The sequence below is a fragment of the Mercenaria mercenaria genome, chromosome 8, assembly GCF_021730395.1.
Source record: "Mercenaria mercenaria strain notata chromosome 8, MADL_Memer_1, whole genome shotgun sequence".
Classification (NCBI taxonomy): Eukaryota; Metazoa; Mollusca; class Bivalvia; order Venerida; family Veneridae; genus Mercenaria; species Mercenaria mercenaria.
In genome coordinates, this window is record NC_069368.1 from 42,166,051 (window position 1) to 42,192,791 (window position 26,741).

Here is a 26,741-nt window from a genome sequence, read left to right on the forward strand (position 1 = left end):
GTATTTTAATTTGCAATATTATGAACACTAGAATTGGAGTAATTTTGCTTGTTTTTATCGTATAAAACACGACAACGCCTCTTTAGCATTCAATTTATTATCAAGCTGTAGCCGTGACTGGTACAGAGAATGAACTCATTTACGCAATTTGCTATAAGCATTCCGTAGCAAGATCGATGTTCATGGTTTGTCTGTAATTATACTTCTATAACACTTGATCAAATATGATCAAAACATTTTAAAAATAGTTTGTCGCTGTTTAAATGGGTACAACTGTCAAACGCCTTTGGACCATCTTAGTAAAATTCACCCTAACCTTGGTTCTTTCAGTCTATGACGTTCATTGAAGGGCATCCATGGATAAAACTTTGAAATGTCTGACAGAATTATCATGGACGCGGTATCGTAAATATGCAAGGTGAAATTTCCTTTACGCAGGCTCCTTTACAAAGTTCGCAATATGTTGAAAAAGCTTCCCTAAATGTGTTTGTTTTTAAGGTAAATAAGTAACACAACACACTACTTTATAGCAGCAAGGCATTTTTAAAAGGTAATATAAATGCTTATGTTTTAGGAATATTTATTACCTGTTTATTTTAGCCATTTCGTAAAATGTCGGACACTGGGGAACCACCTTGGTGCCACTGGGGATTTTAAACCAGCTTATAGTGCGTGAATCTCCCTGCAATTTTGTTAGGGTAAATGTCATTGTGAAAAAGGTATCCCCGGCATGTTTTCAGGGATTCTACTTTTACACTTCACGTTGAACCTAAAAGAAAGGGCGAATGAGCTGATGTGTCTTTTTACAAGTTACAAGATGTATTTTATTGTATGATTAAACCTTTAGCTTGCTGCCTTTGCGACCAGTGTAGACCAAATCAGCCTGCACATCAATGGTCTACTGTAATACTGTTCGCTATTCAGTCAGTAAACTTTTAGTGAACACCCCTTCAAATAGTAAATGGTAGTGCTCAAATTGAATGGTGGACTAGTCCATTTTAGAAATTTAGCAGGGCAAAGGTTAGGTAACTACGTAATTATGTTCCAGTGAATATAAGAGGCATAAGAAGAATAGATTTTGGCACAGACATTGTATAAATATTTTACCAGGAGTCTGTCGTACGCAAAATTGAATTAGTATGAATTCAGAGATGTTGCTTGTAGATTTGGTGCTGATGAAACATACAGAAAGTAGAATCACGTGCAATTTAGTTTTTGAACTGTCAATGAAACGTTGTTGATTTCAATGTTGTTGCTACGAATATATGCTGTATGTTACAAGGAAAGCGACTGTGGAAATATCTGCTACATCCCCATTAAAGAAACCAACCAAGTGTTTGAATAGAGACAAAGTACTTGTAAAATTAGAACTTTATTTATTGTATGTTCTTTTGAAAATAACAGGTTTCACCAATTTCTATGTCTTCAGCAGCCAGAATTATTGCTATTTAAAGCACTTAGTAGTTTTTACGGATGCGTTTTAGTGTCAAAATTTCCTGAATTCTCTTCGTAGTTACAATATTACCGTTCTTCGGTTCACGTGCTCTTGCATGTTATTGAATACAATATACCGATGCATATTTGTCTTCTTTGAAAAATGTGGGTTAATTTATATGCTTTGAAATGCAATTTTGTCAACTATCATGATACAAAGAAAACTTCATTTATACTTTGTATACGTCATTTACTTATTTCAGACCAAATCTTATTGTTTGTAACTAGTATTTTTATATTTTTGAGCACAATACAGTATATCTTCGCCAAATTTAATGGCAAAGAATTTTGCAATATTTTCATATGTATATTTGTATTAAAATGCAGAAGGTAGTGATATTGATCTGTCCTCTAAAATCGTTTGTACTTACAGTGTTGATATTGTAAAATTGTTATTGTATGCTTAAATGTTTGTTTTGTATTACAATCACATGAGCATACTTCCATCGATAATAATTGTTATAGACGCATGTACATTGTAAATGCATTGTCTCAAGTTGATATACACAAAAATAATTACTTTTTATTCAACAGCTAATCATTCCACTGTAAACGCTATCATCTTTAAACAAAAATCGTATTATTTCTTTTCCTTGATTAAGAAAAATGTGAAAAGACATTAATGTTCAATACAGATGACGATGTTAAAGGAAACCACCGTAAGGAATATGTCTCCTGCTGTATAGTTTCATCGATATGTTACAAGCTGCGCTCAAAGATATCATCAGCTACAGCGTCATTTTCTATCGAAGACAGTTCATATAAGGAGTTGAATGTAAACATTTATTCAAGTGTTATGGTATTGATGGTGCTATTTAACTGTCGGATCATTTAGATAGGGAGACTTTTCTTCTGATTATTTAGATACAGGTTAACCAAAGGTTTGCATTTCATATTTGATTGTATCAAGATTTATAATTGATGTATATATCATGTAAAATTCAATTTTGCCGTTTTTCAGTAAATAGATAAAAACAAACAAATGCAATCTAGGTAGAGTGTAAGCTTGTAAATGTTACTGATTTTCAACATTGTATATAAGTTTAAAGCTGTACAAATATTGTATCAACAAATAAGCTATGTACAGTAGCACAACCACAATAAAAATCTATAAATAAATATATCACTAAACGAAGTGCCAGTCAAATCGAAGTTGGTGTTTCTATTTAAATGGGCGTTAATGCCAAATCATGATTTCCAAGCTGACAGGTATTACAGCCGTGTTCAAACGAAATGACAACTTAAGCTTACATCGATCTATTTCCAACTCATTTATCATTGTTATAATACAGATGTTCCGTATATGGACACAAAATAAAATATTGCTAATCTAAATATTTGCAGATTGCATTTTATGTTTGAAAGATTTGTTAAAATCACAAGCCGGTAAATGAATTAATCGCAATGAAACAATGGTACGAGGCAAAACTGAAGATACGTATTTGAAACATGAGTTTTTATTATTTTATTTCATTTTTAAAAAAATTAATTGAAATATTTACGCGCTATCGGTACCCCGAACAGGACAGTTTTGCATATGGGGTTCGTTTTAGAACTTTCTGTAAGAAATGTTAAACGGCTAGGTACTAACGTCAGAATTATTTTATCTTTATTTCAGTAAAAAATACTGGCGTGTTTTATACCCGAACGCAATCAACAGCTAACTTGGACTTTCACATAATTTTAGAAATTTTGAAAATACATTTTTATTATTTTTTTATTGCGTAATGTTGTATATTGCAAATTTTGCAGAAGTTTTTGCCATAGAAAGTTTTTCTAAAATTCTCAAACAGGAGGTTTCATGCACAGTGATTTACTGAATTTAATATTATCTATCTAGTCTATTTGAAAAGCAAGTATTCAATACAATTCTAAAACGATGCAGTTATTTCTGGAAAAGACGTAATGCTTTGTAATTACGGCACTGCTAAATTTCACTTGTTATTGAAAAGAAGTAAGTACGTGTGCACTTACTCTACTATTAAATCTACAGGAATTAAATATTGTCCTATAAAATGCTGGTCCTGGTATAATGTATTATGATTAATGTGTTTAGTTTTATTTTTATACACTGTTGAGTTTGAAAGAAGTTGAAAAAAAATGACTCTCCGATAATGCCATGATAAAACACATGAATGATGACAAAGAGTTTTGAAATATTTGCTTAAACATGTAGCAATGACTGTTCTATTAATCACTGTAAAAGCGTAAATATATGCCTAGTATTTTGTTTTGCATATTCGCGTTAACATTATCCTTGCCTACCACCCAAGATCCGACTGATGCTATGTTACATTTGTTGGAAATATATACAAATATTGAACAATTCTTCGCTGGTTTCTTCTTTGACTTTTTAGTTCATTTAGATTATTACCGAATAGAATTCTAAGCAAGCTGATACATTTATAAAGCTTATTGTCTCAAGTTAATATATTGCTTTTAGCAAACCGTTTAAGTATGAACTGAAATTTGCCGATGTCATATCTGATCTTCGCCATTTCGGCGTCACTTTCTGTTGTAGACAATGCATTCTGGCACTTAAATGTAAATTTATATCAAGTCTTAATGGCTTTTAAGCGACCAACGTGGGCTAAATCAACAGCAAGCTGCACCGATGTCATATCTGATATTCGTCGCTGTGGCGTCACTGTCTACCGAAAACAATGCATTCTGGTAGTAAGATGTAAATTTATATCATATCTAATGGCATTTAAGCGACCAACGTGAGCTGTATAATGTTATCGATAATGATGCAAGCTGTGCCGATGCCATGTACATATAAGACAATTTTCGCTACGGCGTCACTTTCTATTGGATACCATGTATACTGGTAGTAAATGTTAATTTATATTAATAAGTGTAATTGCATTGACTCTCCTATTTATCCGATGGACCATTTAGAAAAGGAGATTCCGTTCAGAATACGTAGATCCAGGTTAAACAAAGGTTTGCCTTTTATATTTGAATGTGTTAAGAATGATATAAACAATTTAGGTAATAACTTACATATATTTTCTGTCTTGTGCAAATAGATAAGGAAAACATACAGCCTATGTAGGACCTAGACATGTACAGACATTTAAATATGTACCGTTGTAATATCAACGAATGATTTATGTATAAAAGTAAAACTTTCATATGATTCTGCCTCGCTTCATTGCCTAGAATCATTTGTGATAACGTCAATGTTTCTATGAAGACTTTTTTTAAGATGACAGATATTTAAGCAGTTTTATAGGAAACGACAATCGATGCTTGTATTGATTTCTGTATTATGCAATCATCATTTTTCTACTGTATCATCTATTTTTCTTCTTCTGATTATTGGTAATATAGACTTCAAAGGGTGAAATAAGGTAGTGCATTGTTTTTAAACTTGTAGGGATTTTCTAAATTTCTATTTCATTAGACAGTATCTTTGCAAACATTTTAAAGTCTCATAATACCTTTGTTTGAAATGCGACTGACACATTTTACGTAATGAACATAAAATATACTAGTTTCTTATTAAATCCTATTTTTGATAATTGTTTTCCCTAATATTTGTCAATAGTTTGGATATTGATAAACACAGTGGAATGTTTTACTGAATCTATGGTTTTACCACCTCCCTTTATGGCTCAAAGTGTGCAATGTTAAAAGTAGTACTTTGCTGCATAGCAAAATTTAAAGCTTCATGGAATTTAATAAATGCAACCCGACAAGACATATTAACAGACCTTGATTGGCTAACTCTACTAAGACACAAGCAATATTCGGATGCATTTGTGTTGTACATGTACCAAAATGTGGAACCATTGGGGATGTATGTAAAAAAGACAGACGTAATATTCCTGCAATGTAACAGATACAAAATAAAAGTTCTTTTTTCGATGAAAACAACAGACACAGAAAATACAGATAAAATAAAACAACAACAAACAAATAATATTATTTCATTTATCTCTGAACTTAATAAATAGTACTAAATTTGGATAATACACATCGATATTATTATGCATACATCACATTATATACATGAATGAGGATATAATTACTTTGACTTGATTTTGGTTTTACAACGCACAAACACAGTTTAGGTTATAGGGCGCCAAACAGGTTAAAAACAAAAAAGCCAATTTTGAATGTTGTTTTAACGGACTAAACAAACGTTATCTCGAAAATCTTCATTTAAAGTATGTTTGCAGCTTTTGTTTTATACATTACATTATTTTACAATATCTTTCAGGACGTTCGTAAGACAGTCAGAGCAATCTATACTTTCCAAATTCCAAAAAGACCATTGAGGCATCAGAACTAGCAAGGTATGTAAAACTATAAAATACTCAGATATAAACGAAAGTAATCTGAAAGTACAATAACCAAAATGCTCCACATCCACTAAGTTGCAACATGGTAAATGTATTATTCGTTTTGAGCACAATATTTGAAACTCGTGTAAGAAATTTGAAGAAAAACAACAACACTTTTTGATGTTCAAAAATCGGTAAAAGTTTCAATGGAAGACACCTTTTTAATTGACTTTTTACGGCAAATTCAAAACAAATCAGTATATTTTGAAAAAATAGAGAAAGCTAATATTACAACCCTCGTAGTTCCTTGACGTAAAGCTTAATTAATATTATCCTTTATTTAAACTTTATTCTTTAAAACGTTTTTGTTTTCTATTACTGAGCTCAGAATGCGATAAAATTATAATTATCGTTGTCAATATAGCAAAAAGACTCCAAGATATGTCCCATCGCTGTTTTATAAATTTAAACAATAATGTTTTCAGGCGCTGACATTAAACGGAAAATCGTTATAATGCAAGAAATTTCAATAAGATAAGAACAGAACGTTTCTTTAAACTTTAAAGACTTGCTAAAACTGTTTTAACAATTAAATTACATGAAATTAGGTCTTTTTCTAAAGATTCAGATTTGCTCAAATAATATTATTATAAGTATAAAGTATGAGGAAAGCTTGCAAATTTCGAATAGACTTTCGTTTTAGAAGGACTTTTTTAATTTCAAAACGTGAATTGTGAATATAAGCTAAAGGCGGAAATGCAGAGTAGATTCATTCGACTTAAAAATTTACGCTTAAATGATTTTAATAGAAGCGCTGTACAGAGAGGTATGAGGCGCCTGAAAAAAAAAACCTTTCTTCGAATAGAATGTTATGTTAAAGTGCCGTTTAAAGGTAATATTTTATGTAATAGAAACTTTCTTTAGTTTTGCCTACTCTTAGATAAACAAAGTAGATGCGAAAAATGAAGTGTAAATCCGAAAATACGTAATATGCCGTTTACAAAAAAAAAAAAAGAAAAAAAAAATTCTTTGAATATACATTGATATCTAAATCAAAATTTCGACGTGTCTTACACATTTTTATAGATTTAAAAGAAATATTGCGACATAGAAATAGGGTACAGTCTTTTTGTAGGATATTAAATGAGTATCATTGTTAGATAGAGATTCTCAAGATAATTACGTTAGCAAGACAACAAAAGCTTCTGTCAAGTCGACAAAAATGAGGACAGCGTAAGAGAAATAGATATTCACGGTTTAGTGGAATCACAGAATACATGAATAAATCGGTTTTGGACGTGTCATTACTCACAAGTAATGAGACAAAAGATGTCCTTCTCTAAATCCCTTCCATTTATTAAGAATGTAATAGGTAAGTCTGCCTGATTGATTCTTCTAATCAAGTCATCTTGTCCATGCTAAATCAATTCATGATAAGACAAGTTCGCAAATAAAGGAAGCGGGCACGACAAAATGATAGATTTTGATTAATGAATCAATGCTACAATGAATAATTGGCGAAAATGGCATCCCAAATTAAAGATCCTAAAGAACTATTTCTCTTTGTATGATTATACAATGTAATGCCAGGAAATCTAAATGTATCTTGACCATATCGTACCCATGTAAAAGACAATGCATGTTGTAGCTTTGCACTCGTACACTGTTTATGTATAAAGTCACTGTCGGGGAGCGCGAGGGGGACTGAACCTTTCATTGCCCCTCATAACATCAAGTAAAAGTATTTGTTGCGTGCATATGGTATATTATATTTGTATATAACGATGTATGTGTGTTTCAAATTTCAAAAGATTTGAACCCATTTGAAAGTGTCTAAATGAGCCAACTAGACAAATGTTGACTTAGAGCTAGTCAGGATATGATAATCATCATGTTTTAAGAATATAAAGAGTTATTTAGTAGGTATTTTGACAACATAAATATTTCTCTGCAGATACGAAGAATTATTACATACCCGTTTCTGGCGATTTCTGAAAAAAGCAGTTATTGTCCTTTCGGTTTTCTATAACCATTACATTATTTGTGAATCCATGGCACAAAAATAAATGCAAATGAACACATTATTGCTTATTGATAATATTCTTGGAGTATCAATGCTTTATTTGGAATTTACAGTAGAATTGTATTCTGTAAGGTTCTTAACATCTCGTCATATCTCGTTAACTTCTTGTAAGCAGCTGTTCCTAGAATTTCATAATTATTTGTTTGATAATTTATGAAAAGAAAATTTCAATTATGTGTTTCAAAAATAGATATTTCATTAATTTTAGTTTTTAAATTCAATAGATACACCATTAGATATATAAGAAGGGCAATTCACAACTAGTCAGCTCGAGTTTTCATATGTTTCTTTTATATGGACTGTGTTAATGTACAGCAAAAACCGGCGTTATACCCATGGAACGTTTATCCGTAAATGGCTTGTCATTTTGTATCAAATCATAATGCTAAAAGTTTTAATATATCTATGAGAGTAATTATTCGATTGACCACAACTGAACAGTATCTTTAATTAAAATTCATTTTAGAAATTATGAAGGTTTTCCGTCTAGACGCTACTTAGACGCTACTAAATTTAGCTTCATATCAACTTTTCAGTCTGGGTTACTCCTGCTTTTTCGTCTGCGATATGCCAAAGTAAATGCCTTTCGAAGTAGGCCGCGCTGTTTTTTTTTATCCAGTCTTGAAAATAATACAACCTTTTCATGACGTCACATTCTTTTGTGTAAACAACCCAGAATTAGAACGGACCTTTTTGGCCGAGTGATTAAGGTCACGTCACTGACTTCAAATCGCTTGCCCCTCACTGATGCGGGTTCGAGCCTCACTGGGGGCCTTGGGTTCTTCATGTGAGGAAGCTATCCAGGTAGTTCACGGAAAGTCAGTGGTTCTACCCAGGTGCCCATCCTTGATGTAACAATGCACGAAATAGCCTCTGGTGTCTTTCTCCTCCGTCAAAAGCAGGAAAGTCGCCATATGACCTATAATTTGTGTTGGTGCGACGTTAAACCCAACAAACCAAAATTCAAAGACTCGATACATGCAGTTCTTGAATTTAGACATAGAATAGGGACAGATAGGTGACGCAGTATTTATATTAGACTGCTTTGTTTTCAACAACACTATTGTGTTTTATTTCATACAGTGTTATGACTTTACTTTACGGGGAAGCAGTTTCGCTACTGTCTAAACATCAGGATTCTTGACAGTCCCAAACGGAACAGAAGTATTTGAAAATTTTCAGATCATGAATGTTCAGCTTGCCTTATCCACTTCCGTCATCCCTCCCCCACCTCCGTTCCCTTTCGTCACCCCTACCCCCTACGTCCCCACTACCTGGTACTGGAGCTTGTCAAAACCTGTGATATCGTTGTCAGTTATGGCGTTTATTGTTAAGTCAGTTTCTAAAATAGGACGGTTAAGAAAATGTACCATTGCAGGTGTTTTGATAATAGCATCTTTTTAGGGGATAGTTTTATGTCAGTTAAGGGACCAATAGGAATAGTTATGTTAAAAAAGAGCAAAAAAATAATGATGTTGCCTCTTGTTACAGTCCTCTTATTTATCAATCACTGGCACAAAGTTTGCCTTTGTGATAATATATCATCTCTTGAGACTGGAAACATGTGTACTGAACGTTCGATACTTTTACAGTAATATTGATACAGTTTTAATTGCATGGAGCTTTAAGTGATTATGAATAAAATATCACGTTCAGGAGGAAATACTTACCTGGATGGAATTGCAATTGCCTCTTATTGTTAGACATCAGATAAAATGGAACAATGTAGGGAAGGAAAACCTTATTGATTCAGAGCGTTCTGTAATTATATGTATATACGATGTGTTTGTGATTTTTTAGGCAGACAGGTTTCGAAAAATACGATCATCATTTTTAAATTGCATAATGGGAATATGAGACATGTATCTTTTAATTTATATTTTAATACCGTGTTTAACCTTAATGTTATTAATCTCTAGAAGATACATATTTTCTGTCGTTTCTTATATATGAAAACCCGAGTTAGATATTTTATTTAGAAGAAGCAAGTGTCAAACGGAGAAATTAAGAAATGACCTTGGTTCTCATGTGATCCGCTTTTTCTGTTTTTCTTCAAACAAAATGTTAAGTATTTTCTCTTTATCATTCGTGTGAATGTGTTTTTGTTTCATAGACAGTGCACTTAATGATTTTTCAATGTTTTCATCCATTGAACAGCTTTTAAGTCGCATTTATTCACAAAGAAGGCTCGTTATATTTTCCCCGCGGCTGAAGGTTATCTATTGTACAAGTATGTGTATGCATACTTTTATAAAAAGTCGACTGAACAGCTGTTAGCAGCTAATATCAATTTATCATATATGAAACAACTTTTATAGCAAATTATGCAGCTCCAGTGAAATCATATGAGAGCAGTTTGTTGGCGTCAGTATTTCATTATTCTTCCATTTTTATCTCATATCTCACAAGAATAAGATGCCCTTTGCTTGCCAGATGTAGGAAATTAATGATACTATTAGCTTAACTACCTGTTGTGCGAAACCAAAATAATAACAAAGACTTTGGTAAACCACATGTACAGGGGACTGCAGTTTACCTATTTTTGTCCCGTCATATTGGTTATATATTCCAACTCTGTATATTTAGTTGTAGACATTAAGGCGAATGAATATCTGTCTGAATGAACGTTGCTTATAAATTATTCATGAAGATAAACGTGTTCCATTTGTTTCCAGTCAAACCTAGTATTAACCTCTAAGCATTTTTAAATCTTACATATATCTCTTTACAATCTGTTACATAACTGTTTCAACTTCTAAACACATATTAACTTTGAATAACATAACTGCACATAAATGTTTTTATTTGTGTTTTTTTTCTCTTTTCAAAATTGACTGTATTGCAGTTAAGAGTATTGCAAATTAGCATTACAGACTGAAGATGATTAAGCCTTTTGTTTTGGGCAAAAACGTGACATTGCTAAGCAATAAAGAGAACCAACTCAATTCAGAGTAAATTATATTGAAATTTCCATGAAATGCTTTTTTGTTGGACAAAAACCTATTAAGGTTCTTTATGTCATTCTCTGTGGAAGTCAATCTATTGAAAAGATTACGGTCTGACTTTTAACTGGGCACTTCCATTTGTTGTCGTTTCACATTTAATAGAAAAGTGTTTATTTTTTCTGTCTGCTAAATGAATTCCCTAGAAATTTAATCATTTATTTTCTTTGCATTGTCTGATAAATCAGTACTGGTCCGAGTTCAATGAAATACGAGTTTTAGCATTTGCAATATTTGGTATAGGATGAGGATTTAAGAAGAAAAGTATTTTTTCATATTTTTAAATTTAGTTATGACAGCTTTCATGATGGTAATTTTCTTGAATGTTTACACTGTATGAAACATTTTGGAAATTATTGTTCCTTCTCTTGAGAAGGAAAACTTTGAATTGGTAAGTCACGCTTGACTGAGCAATTGACCTAGAAAGGTGTTGTAATTACAAACTGGTCAGTCAAACTCCATGATCTTAGAAATAACCTTTGACGTTAAAATTATTCTTACTCTCTGACTAAACGCGCTCCGCGGAATACATATTACTAAACCCTATGATGGAAAAGTGGACATGCCAAACATCTTATTTGTCACAAAGGTTAACATACGTCGTTGCCTTCGAATGCATGGTCAATATGTAAAAACAAACCCCATTGAGACCCTCTAATTGTGCGCAACAAATTTACGCATCGAATAGTACACTACATTGACTGACCGGGTCAATGTGTAAAGCCAGTGTCCCTTAAAGACACTGATTCTGGTATGCCTGGTATGTGGCCTATGGAGATGATAAGGTCTGCGTATTGGCGATTAGGGCCAATACACAAGTCAGGACCACTGGTAGACTTGCTTCTGTTTATCATAATAACTACTGTATAGCTACTGTGCAGTAAATAAATATGCAGGTGATATTTCTCACCTTTATAAGTAAATCAGTTCTCACCTTTATAACGAGTTTAGAAAGCTTGATGAATTAGGGCTAAATAAACAAAGTGATAAGATACAACAGTGTTTTATCATATTTTAATAAAGTAAGTTTTTTTAACAATTACATCTCATTATTGCTGTTTTTTTATTATCAAAAATATAAAAAAAATGCATTCAGGCACATAGCTTTTAGAAGTAATAAATTATTGTGTATTTTGAACAATGATATATCTTTATCTGCTGATTTTATTATACATAAAAGAAAGTTAACATTTTTTTTAATTATAGACAACACAAGAGGAATTAAGCATTTTTAATATATAACATCCTTCTGTCTATATACCTTCTTTATCTATTTAAAATGCAAATGAACGCTTCTTTAATTTCTAATAAAATCCAGCAATTATCTTTTTTTTCTTTTTTTTTTTTTCGTTTTTATTTTGTTACTTTTGATAAAAAGATCATAATCATTGAATAAACAAACTTGTAATTTCTATTATTAAGTTTTGAATAATTATTTTATAGTGAGAAATGCTTTGCTATAAGAGTTATAATTTAACTGGCCAGGACATTACTCAACATGACTGAGCAATCAAAATTAGTATCTTATCAATTAAAATAATTTTGTGTACGTGCTGAAAAAAGACTAAAAAAACAACAGCATTTCAATTAATAAAATGCAAAACACAGGAAATAACCAGTTTACCTGTAGGCAATAAAATTTATAATTCTCTGACAATAATTAGGCTACATGTCAAGTCTACAGGGGTTTTATGGACCCTTATCAGACTGGACCAGACAGGATCTTGTATATTGGGGATTAAAAAGTCTGGTATTTGGGGGGGGGGGGGGGGGTCACTTATATAGGAGATTTTCTTTGCCTTTAATATCCGTATCTACTCTTAATTGCCGTATTTACTCAACTGAAAGTGGTATAGTTCGACCGCGTGTTTTGAGCCGTGATGGAATGATACACTTTTCAGAGGGGGTTGTACCGATGTTTGGTCCATACCTGGCTGAAAAACTCTCTATAGAGTAAGCTGATAAGTATGTTTTATTACCATGAACTTGATTATATTGCTGGCGCAATTGGTAGAGCATAATAATTAAAAACCGTGAGGTGCGAGTTCAAGCCCAGATTACGGCCGTATTATTTCTCTATTATATATTACTTTTATTTCATTTTAGTGAAGACTCTTTGAATACTCTTGTTTTAAGACCACTTTTTATATTTTAATAATAATGTTCGGTTTATCTTTTTTTTATTGTTTCTATATTTTCAATATATTTTGCAACTTCAGTTTCAGTTTAATTCATGTCACATAATTTCAACTTCACTTGCTTTGTCTGCTAACGACCTTTCAGCTGTGTCAGTCTCTAAGTCAGATCGAGCACCGGTGCTGGAAGATCGTTTATAGCAATACCTAACTCCCAGTTTTCTGTTCAACTGACAGTTCACGGTCAGTACACGTAGACCACTGTTTGCAAACCCTCCGTAATAAAATCGTTATTAAAACAAACGATTAAAAAAATGTGAACTTAGGCTCGAACCTCGAAAAGCAAGTTTTCTTTAAGCCAAGTCATTTCCTTCGGGCCATTCATTTATAACTTATACCGCTTTACTATGTATTACATATATGTTCCTACCCTTGTTTGGCGAATCAACTGTCCTGCATAAATTAGTCACGGCTCAAAAAATGTGGTCGACCTATAACGGATTTACTTTGTTGTAGGATTTAACAACTTACAGGTTTGTTAGCGTAGATACTTAGCGGACTTGACATTGTTAGGCGTAGAAAACAAGATAGTTCGTTTTCAAAATTCTAGTTTTTTTTATTCAGAAGTAGGTACAGAAATAAACGCACACTTGGTGCAAAATGTAACGCTCCTGGGGGCGCTTAATCGTGGGGATACGGAATGTCAATAAGTTAGAATGGTCTTGTCCTTGTGTCCTATTCTGGGGTTCCACTCACTGATGACCAATTTTAAAACAGACTTTGCAACCAAAATTTTACAAGATGATCATTACATACTTATTTAGATCTAGATGTGCCCTAGAAGGAACATTTGCTATGCTTCAACTTGTAATATCCAGATATTTAAGAATAGAGTGAATGCTGATGTAATACCTTAACGCAAGTGAAAACATCAATCACTGGAGTAGTTGATAAAACGTAATTAAACGTTTGTTTGACATTTTCGTATTGATAATTGAATCCCTTAGGTAGACCGTTTATTGACTGTGCATACAACTTAAAACAAATACTTGCAAACACAATTTGTCTTTGAAGCACAACGTGTCGTTGCACGCAATAAAATACCAATGTATCTGCTGTCACAAACGCGGTATGCAAAGATGTATAATCAATATTGCGTAAAAGTTTCACAAGAGCATAAAACTGCACATTGCGGTATGTTCAGTGAGGCTGTTGCAGACTGGATACTTACTAATATTTCGATAATCAATGTCCCAAATAAATGACATAATTTGTTTTTATATTTCACTTGACGTCATCAGTTCTTCCGGGAATTCCAATTATTTTTTATTTGTCCTCTACCCGTGTGTCACTCACACCTCTTCCTCGTCTGTCAGTCAATCCGTTCTACAAAACTGGATCCTTTGAGAGGAGAGAGTTTCAAATAAGCTTAGCTTTCTACGCAATCCTTCATGCTTTAATAATGTAGCGTTTCATGTTGTAAATGTATATATATACGAATAAAATATTGTTTAAATCAAAGTTGGATCCTGTAATAAAATTACAAGATATTTTTTCCTGAAACTTGGTGGATGTGTAGATGGTCTTTAAGTATAGATAGATGGTCAGTCGTCCACCGTCCATAAATGCATTCTTCACGAAACAACCGGTCAGAATTACCACAAGACTTGGTCTGTAGCACCCTGGCAAGGTTTTCACCTGATGACACTCGCTCCTTTTAGAGGCTGCTACATTTCAAAATAAAATAAATTTCAAAAGACTTTTTCCTGTGGACCACATCATGGCTCTTTATTAAACTTGGCCATAGAGTCATTATAATGTCCTCTTTATATTGTGTTCAAAATTGGGCACTTATCCAAATAAAGTCCTCTTTTAAATGTATTCAAAAGGGGCATCTGAACCTTTTAAATGGCCACTAGAGCTAAAATAGAAATATCGTTTAATGACATTTTCCGTTTAACCACTAGGCGGATCTTCGCTAAATTTTGTCCCTAGCATACTTAAAAGATTCTCTCTAGAATTTAATCAAGTTGTGTTACTTGGACAGTTTAAAGTTTTATATTCTAAGCACAGTTGTCACCATTCATTATAGCCTAGGTCAGCTGGGCGACTTTGGGTCGTTATGATCGTCTTGTGTATAAACTTGAAATTGTTGTATTTGATTAAACGCCTATTTTTACATAATCCATATTCAATGACGTTTTAAAACACATATAAAGATTCACGTCTAAAAATTAAAACATTTTAAAAGATGTAAGAAATAAATGAGCATTAATATTATCATGAATATACTATTAATGAAGTTTTAAACAAAAGATAAGGCATCTTAAAACTTGAAAAAAGAAGATAAGATTAATAAAGTATTAAGATATGTAGGACAGTTGTTTTGTATGTAAGTAAAAAGTTAATTATAGTGGCATGTCCATAAGTTATTACAAACAACTGTACTTTTGTATTAAACAGTGATACAAATGCACATTATTCGAATGTATTTACACAGTAAAATTATCCAGTTCATGTTACAACAATATCTTCAAAATCACAGTCACACTGGTCAGTAGCTTAAAGAGAAAAATCTGTAAAGATCAAATCAAGAAATGCCTTGGAGAATGTTCTCCACATTTTCTGTAGCGAAATTCATCAACAACCATACGATAACGCTACTTCTGTCAAGATAACAATATATGCTACCTAAATATATCCAAAGTATGCGACAAATATCTAGAAATATGACAAAAACAAAGAAAGCAATTCTACGACTGTAGATGCATGACTGTGGTATCATGCATTGCAGGTAATATACTAGACAAAATACATTTCATTGCATTGAAATAACATGTTCACTAAATAATTTCACTCTATAAACATTTAAGGATAAGGGCATGGTTTAGGAGGTTTTAGGGTAAGGCTGTACATGTTAGAAATCAACCAATAATCGGTCTTTGTTATAAAATGATAGTATTTCGTTGAATACAGTAAAAACAAAATAATTTTCATTTATAACAATACGAAGGCAAATGAATATACCGCAGAATTGTTGCGCTACAAGCGGTTTCATGCATTATAAATTTTAATTTCTGCAGATTTTGTCAAATCGCTTAATAAATCTCTAAGGAGCTTGAAAATTTAGATTGTCTAAAAAAGTTGTATCATTATTTTTCCCTCATTTAGTTATATTAACATGACGTAAACATTATCGTAAAATACGAGACTGCAATCTATTCATTTTATGCAAATTTTATGTCAGCCGCGAAAAGCAGTGCTCTATTAATGAAATATAAACTACATCACTCATACTTAAAAGAATGCATATCCTTTTTTCATAGAACAATACTCATATATTGGATCTAGTTGGAAGTCTAACGTTTTTCTTTGTCTTTGAACAATAGACAAACATAATGTTTACAATTTGAATATTTCAGTCTGATGTATGTTCTTCTTGTTTTTTTTTTTTTATATTTAAAAGTTTAGTTTCGAAATCTGTATTTCACAGTGGTTGAATATTAAACAGATAATAGAAGAAAATATCTCATGCCTTTTATATGGTAAATGATCAATTTATCGGTCGATTTTGCTAATTAAGACTCAGTACAATTATCGTAATTTAATAGTTTTAGTATCATTGAAGATTTCATGAACACCGACGTACGAATACATCCGATGGTGACTCTAAATTTTATTTTGGTATATTCAACATATCTAAATGTTGAGTGGCTAGAGATCGTTGACGGTAGCTAGCATTTCCACTACCGCCCGTGAACAGGCTCAATCAAACCGAACCTGCAATGATTTTCGTTTATGTTGTGCTTGGGCGACCTGTGGTTTTCCACATTTTCTAATTTAATAAAACAAAAAAAAAAATGATTAAACTGCTGTCAAAACCGTGACATTTGTTTTGATAGTCAATCTCTGAAAATAAATCTGATCACCATTGGTTTTCGTGAAAAATATTGAGACTTATTGTCATGCGTTTTTGACATATTGATAAGCAACAGGAAAATCCACATTCACAGATCGCAGCCGCCCACACATTATTAGAAAATAGCTACCAAGATATACTGCCACCTGCTGGATAATGTTACAGAATAATGATATTTAAATATATTTATACCTAAATGTCAAGTACTTTGATTTTTGGAATGGATATATTAATGTAACATATAGTATTCATTATGAAACCACCAACATTCTCATAACTCATTTTATACATTTTACACATTTTAACTAATAGCTATTCATTTCAGGATGTAAATGAATTTGTCAAAACAGTCAACAATCTCAAATTGATAGTCACATCAGAGCTTGGTAAGTAAAGTTTTAACCTGTTTTTAACCATTCTCCTTCTTGCTTTTTACTACTACTTTTTTTACTCGTTTAACATTCTTGCTAGTTGACGCGCAAAATCTAGGTCCCCAGCAGGGGTTTGACTATATGGAAGATAGATAAAGATGTTTGCTGTCCAGATGTGAAAGAGATCAAAACATATGGTAACAAACTTCAATACAATTGCCTCATTTCCCCTTAGGTGTATGTACCGGTGATTGTTTTAAAGGTCCATAGTCTTATGTTAAAATAGATAAAGCAAATATCCAAATAGAGAATATGTATAATATACATAGTTAGGAAAACGCTACTTTGAATATTGCTCTTGAACTTATACTGTCAGAGGAACAGATTCTGAAGGTAATAATTAAAATGAATAGATTCAATAATACATGTAGTTTCTTCTATGAAAATCTAATATCTGACAGAATCACAGAATATAGGAAATAATAAGAAATCGATGTAGCTGCCACATTATAACCATTCTTCCATTATCACGTTTCGTTCTTCATTGTTTTCAGTTGATTCAGTATTTTTGTAAAAAGTCACAGACCCTTTTATTTGTTAGGAGGCTTCATTACATCGATAAAATGATCTTTGATTTAGATCTGATAAATATAAATACCCAAAAGATTACACTACTACAATAAAGTATAAAGCCTAGTTTATAATACAAATAAATCAGTATGAAAACAATCTGATATTATACAAACATTTATATTGCAAAGTCCACTGATTTGTTTCAGAAAAAAGGAATACATTTCTATAACAGTTAATCACATAGATACGGTTCGTTGAACACTGTGATTCAATATAAACATGCATTTCGTGTTTCCCCATTCCTGGGAGGAATCCCGTGTTGGTACACTCCAAAAGTCATTAAAACTACTCACACTCGTTCGGTGTTTACATAAATCATCATAGAGCCTGGAATTGATAAACAAAAAGTCAAATTTAAATCGTAGAATAGCGCTTTGTGATAATTATTATAATGTGACGCAACAAGTTTCAACCAATCAAGCTGCTACATACAAAGCATTGTAATGCACTGAAAACGATTATCACACCAACAAACTTTGAACCCTAACGTTTGCTGTTGAGACGCCAAATATTTCAAGAATGTAACTTTAATTTTCTTTAGACTTTTCACGTTTTAAAATTGTTTATTTTGCCACTGAATTGAATTTTGTTATTCATAACGCTATATGACGATGTACTTTATGTATAATCTGTATAACTATGTACCACGCATAAACCATTGTTTAGTCATATCTTCTTTTCTGTTCTGCACCGCTCCTATATAGTTAATGTAAAATAAAATATCTCCACTTGATCAAGTCGTGGTGCAAAATGGTTATTTTTATTCTAGTTCGAAGGACAAAATTATTTCTAAAACTAGAAAATGCTTTTGTAAAAAAGCGCATGTCTCCCCCAATGCAAAGTCCTATAGGCAAGAAGTCAATAGAGGTCAGGAGCGAAAGTCAAAGAGACACTGATGGTTGGCTGCAATAGGGATCATCTACTTGGCATGTCCAGTCATCCCGCTAAATTTCAACACTCTCGGCCTAGTGGTACTCAAGTCACTGTTCAGGCTCCTGTGACCTTGACCTTTGATCAAGTGACCTCAAAATAAATAGGGGTCATCTACTCTGCATTTCCAATCATCCTATTAAGTTTCAACATTATAGGTCAAGTGGTTCTCAAGTTATTTCCAAAAAATGATTTTACATGAACAGGCCACTGTGACCTTGACCTTTAATAGACTGACCCCAAAATCAATAGGGGTCATCTACTCTGCATGTTCAATCATCCTTTGAAGTTTCAACATTCTGGGTCAAGTGGTTCTCAAGTTATTGATCGGAACTGGTTATCAATGTTCAGGCCCCTGTGACCTTTTCCTTTAATGGAGTGACCCCAAAAACAATAGGGGTCATTTACTCTGCATGAACAATCATCCTATGAAGTTTCAACATTCTGGGTCAAGAGGTTCTCAAGTTATTGATTGGAAATGGTTTTCCATGTTCAGGCCCCTGTGGCCTTGACCTTTAACAAAGTGACCCTAAAATCGTTAGAGGTCATCTACTCTGCATGACCAATCATCCTATGAAGTTTCATCATTCTGGGTCAAGTGGTTCTCAAGTTACTGACCGGAAAAGGTTTTCAATGTTCAGGCCCCTGTGACCTTAACCTTTGACGGAGTGACCCCAAAATCAATAGGGTTCATCTACTCTTCATGACCAATCATCCTATGAAGTTTCAACATTCTGGGTCAAGTGGTTCTCTAGTTATTGATTGGAAATAGTTTTCCATGTTCAGGCCCCTGTGGCCTTGACCTTTAACAGAGTGACCCTAAAATCGTTAGGGGTCATCTAGTCTGCATGACCAATCATTCTATGAAGTTTCATTATTCTGGGTCAAGTGGTTCTCAAGTTACTGACCGGAAAAGGTTTTCAATGTTCAGGCCCCTGTGACCTCGACCTTTCACAGAGTGACCCCAAAATCATTAGGGGTCATCTACTCTGCATGACCAATCATTCTATTAAGTTTCAACATTCTGGGTCAAGTGGTTCTCAAGTTACTGACCGGAAATTGTTTTCAATTTTCAGGCTCCTGTGACCTTGACCTTTAATGGAGTGACCCCAAAATCAATAGGGGTCATCTACTTTGCATGTACAATCATCCTATGAAGTTTCAACATTCTGGGTCAAGTGGTTCTCTAGTTATTGATCGGAAATGGTTTTCCATGTTCAAGCCCCTGTGACCTTAACCTTTGATGGAGTGACCCCAAAATCTATAGGGGTCATCTACTCTTTATGTTCAATCATCCTATGAAGTTTCAACATTCTGGGTCAAGTGGTTCTCTAGTTATTGATCGGAAATGGTTTTACATGTTCAGGCCCCTGTGACCTTGACCTTTGACAGAGTGATCCCAAAATCAATAGGGGTCATCTACTCTTCATGACCAATCATCCTATGAAGTTTCAACATTCTGGGTTAAGTGGTTCTCTAGTTATTGATCGGAAATGGTTTTACATGTTCAGGCCCCTGTGACCTTGACCTTTGATAGAGTGACCCCAAAATCAATAGGGGTCATCTATTTTTCATGACCAATCATCCTATGATGTTTCAACATTCTAGGTCAAGTGGTTCTCTAGTTATTGATCGGAAATGGTTTTCAATGTTCAGGCCCCTGTGACCTTGACCTTTGACGGAGTGACCCCAAAAACAATAGAGGTCGTCTACTCCAGCAGCCCTACAACCCTATGAAGTTTGAAGGTTCTAGGTCAAATGGTTCTCCACTTATTGCTCGGAAATGAAGTGTGACGTACGGACGGACGGACGGAAGGAAGGACGGACAGACGGACAGGGCAAAAACAATATGTCTCCTGGGGGAAAATTATTTCTAAAATAAAGGTTACGTCATTTCTCTCCTATGGAAAAGAATTTCTAACAAATATTATCTTGGTAGGGAATTGGGGAATTACATTCTGTTGCATAACATCATTACTGTTATACTTTCTCTTCCCGATATCATCTTGTAAGATATTCGTGACTTATAACGGCGTCACTCTCTATCGGAGACAGTGCATTTTAGGAGTGAAATGTAAATTTAGGTATTTGTGTTAAGGCGTTAACTGCGCATTTTGTCCAAAGGTCTATGAAGTACGCAATATTACATTCAGAAGAATGCAAAATGAAACAAATGTTGTTTTGCGTTCAATCCTTTCACAGTGCTTTAATATGAGTCCCCTCCATTACATTATTAACCTCTGGAATATTTTTTATAAAACTAACATCAATTTGTGCCTTCATCATGACGACGTGCAGAATGCATCATCACTAACATTGGCTCAAAGTAAAGGTCACAAACAGAGATACGATATTTTACCTTCTCCGTATTAAAGCAACATCTTTGATATAAATGACTTTCAGTGATAGTTCTAGTTTCTAGTTTGTTCTTTCCTGTGACGACTCTGGAACATGGTGGGGGTTAAGATTGAAGTTTGATGCGCAGAATTAACTAGTTTTTAACTCCCCAGCGGTGTTTCAGCATCTGACAACTCTTGGGCGATGTCTCTCAGTGTTTCTGTATTTGTTTGTTTTTTAAAATGTTTTACTGTGTACTTTCGTTCAAATTTCAATAATTTACACATCCATAAATACAATAATGCAGTGTTTCGTTGTCTTGGAACATGGAAAGTCCTATTTGGTCATCTTCTTTTGTCGGCTTGTCTGATTTTTCAGACCGTCACTTGATCGTTAGCGTCGGCGATCAGTTAGTTTTTTTTTAATTCCACATTTTCCTAAAATCCCCAAAAAGCTATAGGTTTGAAACTTTTGTTTACTTCATTATCATTATAAGGCGATTAAGGAGGCAAACAACCGTAACTCTCATTTTGATTTTTTGAAAGTTATGGCATTTTTTGTACCGATTTAATAGGCGTTCCTTTCGTGAATTTTTGTAACGGTCCATTTTTCATGAATTCCTTTGAAACTGTGTACAATTGATTGTTATTATTAGATTGGTTTATAGGTGAAGAACAATAACATTTTGTCAGCATAATGGCTAGAGATGCAGGCGATTCATTTTGATTTTACAATTATAATTTAATTACGTAGAATTTTCGAGAGTATTTCATTAAATTAAAGTTGTTGTAAAAGCCATCATGACTGTTTCACAATTACATTAGTGACTTTCGAATGTGACAAATAACACAAGCATCTGCCAGGAAGAAATATTTTCCAGTAACATCAAATAGACCTTTTTACCAGAGCAGAACAGGCTGTGCTCTAAATCAAATGCTCTACCATCTTACTCTGTATCTTTTGCTGACAGGTTATAAATAACATCTGAAGAGCATACACTTTCATTCTTGTAAACACGTATGTGCTCTTCTTCGTTTAAATATGAATACATAAGCTGTGTACAGAAGTCGCTAACAACCAACAAAACTACCAATTAAAAGAACATTTCAATTGGAATATCATTAGAATGCTAGAAATGTTATAACATCGTTTTTCTCAGGAAAAAAATGATAATGTGTCAAAAGTGTGAAAATATCTGCTAAAATGTTTAATTTGATATAACGGGTATGTAATTTTATCTTTCTTTTAGAAGTTTTAGATTTGAACTAATGTTATTGCTAACATGAAGAACAATAGCAAACACAAAAGACATCCGTAAGTTTCAAATTGTGCGTATGAACTATTTGAAAGTTACTTAAGGTCGGCAAAAATGTGGGCACTGTAAGTTTTATAGATGAATGCAATATTCCAGAATACATGAATAATTCGGTTTTGGACAAGTAATGAGACAAAAAGTATCCTTCCCTAAATCCTTTCCTTATATTAAGGAAATAATAGGTATGTCTGCCTGATGGATTTATCCAATCAAGTTATCTTGTCCGTGGTAAATCAATTAATTATAAGACATGTTTGTAATTATAGGAAAAGGAGAACAAAGGAGTGGAACAAAGGTGAAACATGGTTTTGATTAAGGAGTCAATATTACAAAGAAATATTAATGAAAAATGACATCCAAAAATTAACGTGTTTGCTGAAATGTTTCTCTTCTTGCGATAGTGAAATAGTATTCCCTGGATGAAACTTTTATTTTAAAAGTTATGTTGCAACTTCTATCAAGTGATCTACGTAACCACACCGGTTTAAAATCCATTGTGATTATAAACACGAAAAGAGAAAGAAAACGCATGGGCGAAGATAACTCTTTTCAATTTAACAAGAAAGTATACAGTTCCTGATGTATTTAACCTTAGTGTGATACACATTTCCGGTTGATCTTGCAGTCTTTTACTAACAACATGTAATATTCTTCAAATTCCAATACTTCAAAGTCTTTAAGAATGTCCTGATTTGTGTAAATGTATCATGTCATATTTTCTTGATTGGTAAACTTAAAGGAAAATTAATTAATTAATATATACTACATTTTGAAACCCTTAAACTTGGATATTTACGATTTACAATAACGGAGACTGTTTTCTTGTTGATTTGGGTTTTTTAGCTCACCAGAGCACAAAGTGCTCAGGGTGAGCTATTGTGATCGCTCACCGTCCGGCGTCCGTCCATCCGTCGTCCGTCCGTCGTCCGTCCGTCCGTCCGTCCACACTTTCCTTTAAACAACATCTCCTCCTAAACCAACAGGCCAATTTTGATGAAACTTCACAGGGATGTTCCTTGGATGGTCTTCTCTAAATATTGTTCAAAGAATTGAATTCCATGCAGAACTCTGGTTGCCATGGCAACCGAGAGGAAAAACTTTAAAAATCTTCTTCTCAAAAACCAGAAGCCCTATAGCTTAGATATTTGGTGTGAAGCATTGCCTAGTGGACCTCTACCAAGTTTGTTCAAATCATGACCCCGGGATCAAAATTGACCCCGCCCCAGGGGTCACTTGATTTTACATAGAAAAATCTTAAAAAAATCTTCTTCTCGAAAACCAGAAGCCCTAGACCTTAGATATTTGACATGTAGCATTGCCTAATGGACCTCTACTACTATTATTCAAATCATGACCCCGGGATCAAAACTGACCCCGCCCCAGGGGTCACTTGATTTTACATAGGAAAATCTTCCAAATTTTTTCTAAAAATAAAGCAAAAGGCCTAGGTCTTAGATATTTCACATGCTGCATTGCCTAGTGGACTTCTACAAAGTTTGTTCAAATCAGATCCCCGGGGTCAAAATTGACCCTGCCCCAGGGGTCACTTGATTTTACATAGGAAAACTTTAAAAAATCTTCTTCTCAAAAAGCAGAAGACCTAGAGCTTAGATCTTTGACATGTAGCATTGCCTAGTGGACCTCTACTAAAGTTGTTCAAATCATGACCCCTGGGGTCAAAATTGACCCCGCCCTAGGGGTCGCTTTATTTTACATATGAAAATCTTCAAAAATTTTCTTAAAATAAACCAGAAGGCCTAGAGCTTAGATATTTCACATGTAGCATTGCCTAGTGGACCTCTACAACATTTATTCAAATCATGACACCAGGATCAAAATTGACCCCGCCCCAGGGGTCACTTGATTTTACATAGGAAAATCTTCAAAAAATTTCTAAAAATAAACCCAGAAGGCCTAGATCTTAGATATTTGACATGTAGCATTGCCTAGTAGACCTCTACAAAATTTCTTCAAATCATGACCCCCGGGGTCAAATTGGCCCCGCCCCATGGGGTTACTTAATTGTACATAGAAAAATCTTCAATATTTTCTAAAAATAAACCAGAAGGCCTAGAGCTTAGATATTCGACATGTAGCATTGCCTAGTGGACCTCTACAAAATTTGTTCAAATCTTGACCCCCAGGGTCAAATTGACCCAGCCCCAGGGGTTACTTTATTGTACATAGGGAAATCTTCATAAATTTGCTTAAAATAAACCAGAAGGTCTAGATCTTAGATATTCGATATGTAACATTGCCTAGTCGACTTCTACAAACTTTGTTCAAATCATGATCCCCGGGATAAAATTGGCCCCGCCCTAGGGGTTACTTGATTGTACATTGGAAAATTTTCTAAAAATCATCAGTTTGACATTTGAAACATATTACTCTGGTGAGCGATCCAGGGTCATCATGACCCTCTTGTTTTTGTATGTTTTTTTTATTTGTTCGCACGTATGCACATATATATTGTTGTGCAGATAACAATTTATATATGAGTATTTACAAAACGTAAAGAGTAGGCTATTTGTTTTGTAACTTAAAAAGTTGTTTCTGATTTTTTATTCAAAATGGTAAAATTGAAGTATGAAAACGTCAAAAGATCTAGTGATCAAACATTTAGAAAAGGAGTCAAATATTCATAAATTAAGAAAGCTAAAGTTGAAAAATAACTGACTAACTTTGAAGTCAATAATTCCGATCCTGAGGCATTTGCCCACAACTTTGATATTTTATGTACTTTATCCATTGTAAACACCGTATAATGTTGGTTCTGAAAGAATGCATCAGCAATTCTATTTGATAGAAGTGTCACGGTCATATTATACGTGATATTTGTGACCTTAGGACTAATTCTGTGATGAAATTGCACGGACTGTAGAGTAGTGTCAAAGGTACTACTATCAATTTATGAAAGAGGTTGCCAACCTTTCAGCTAATTTGTAATATCATAACAACTTTCAGCAGTGGAGCTGTATATTGAACAGTTACTCTATGATGATGAGGCAAATATCCAAGTGAATTGACCTAATAAAGGTTTCATTATATACCTATATAATTTCTTCAAAAATAAAGTTTGTATTTCACAAGTAAATTTGAACGAGCAGTCTTGTATTGTATATTTCCGGACTACTTTCTTTTATTACGCATAACCTGAGACAGTGCTATAAATAGCGCACACAAAAACTTCACTCATTTCTATTCTAACACCGACAAACATTCAAGATTTCATACGATAACAAAAAAGATCAAACAAAAAGGTCGAGGTATATAAAAAGGGCCATTAGAGCAGTAGCTAGATTTGGGATTTTGTATTCGGTTCTCGTACTGCTATTATAATAACCCTTTTATATCCACTGAGGGTCAGCAGACCTTGATATTCACCGATATTATCAAACAGCAAAAGTGTTGGTTTAATGACCACACTTGAAAAAAAGCAATAAGGTTAACGTCTCAGTTAAATTGCAAGAAAAAAATTACAGTCAATACACAGTTTTGTCACGTTTATGGAAAGTAGGTATGATCGTTCTTCAAGTTTGTTTACAAGCATATCATTTTTGCGGTGAATATCAATTTCTTTGAAACTCCACGTGACCAGTTATTTAACGATGGGATATGCGAAATTTTCAGATGATTGCATCTCTGATTCAAATCATTTAGTTAAGTTTAAATCTAAATTTGAAACCATGCCCTACTATTACATTTGATTAAGGACATTGATTAATCCGAACATGACACCAAAACATTCACTATGTTAATAAGTATCTGTTAAAGCTGTATGGTGAGTCTTTGGAATGTTCACATCAATCAGCCTTTCTTCAAAAGCAAAGGGAAACAAAAAAACAAATTTTCATGATTGTTAGGACTCATTCAACACTACTTTAGTAACAGAAAGTTTGCCGGCAGATATATTTATTAGTGTTAGGGTACCTGATAGACAAGCATTCATTTGAATACTTCGCTATGAACTACAGAGTAGCCAATTTCATGTATTGTTAAAGAATAGCAATTGATTTAGTCTTTCGGTATAGAGAGATTTAACATAAATGTAACAACAAACTAACCTTCTATAAGGTTATTTAAATAATGTGTTCTATATGGATAACTCTCACTAGTATTGAAAACGGAAAAAAGAGATTCAACTTCAACTTGTTAGGTTTTGTTTGCTCAATTAGCTTTTGCCGATAATGCAGTATCAATTTTTGTTCTTTCGGCTATCAATTTCAATTA

General features: G+C 33.4%; 1 protein-coding gene across 5 annotated transcripts in view; it reads left to right on the forward strand.

The window, feature by feature from the left end:
• LOC123566512 (cAMP-dependent protein kinase type II regulatory subunit-like) overlaps positions 1–26,741 on the forward strand; it is a 241,381-nt gene that overhangs the window by 156,035 nt on the left and 58,605 nt on the right. For 2 of the 5 annotated variants that reach the window (XM_045360685.2, XM_045360682.2), the window contains exons 3-4: positions 5,723–5,798; positions 17,251–17,311. The gene's annotated coding sequence lies outside the window, so the exon portion shown is untranslated. Of the gene's footprint in view, positions 1–2,233; positions 2,376–4,363; positions 4,441–5,722; positions 5,799–17,250; positions 17,312–22,324; positions 22,421–26,741 lie in introns of those variants that run through there. The other 3 variants (XM_045360683.2, XM_045360684.2, XM_053549779.1) reach the window with 3 other exon arrangements.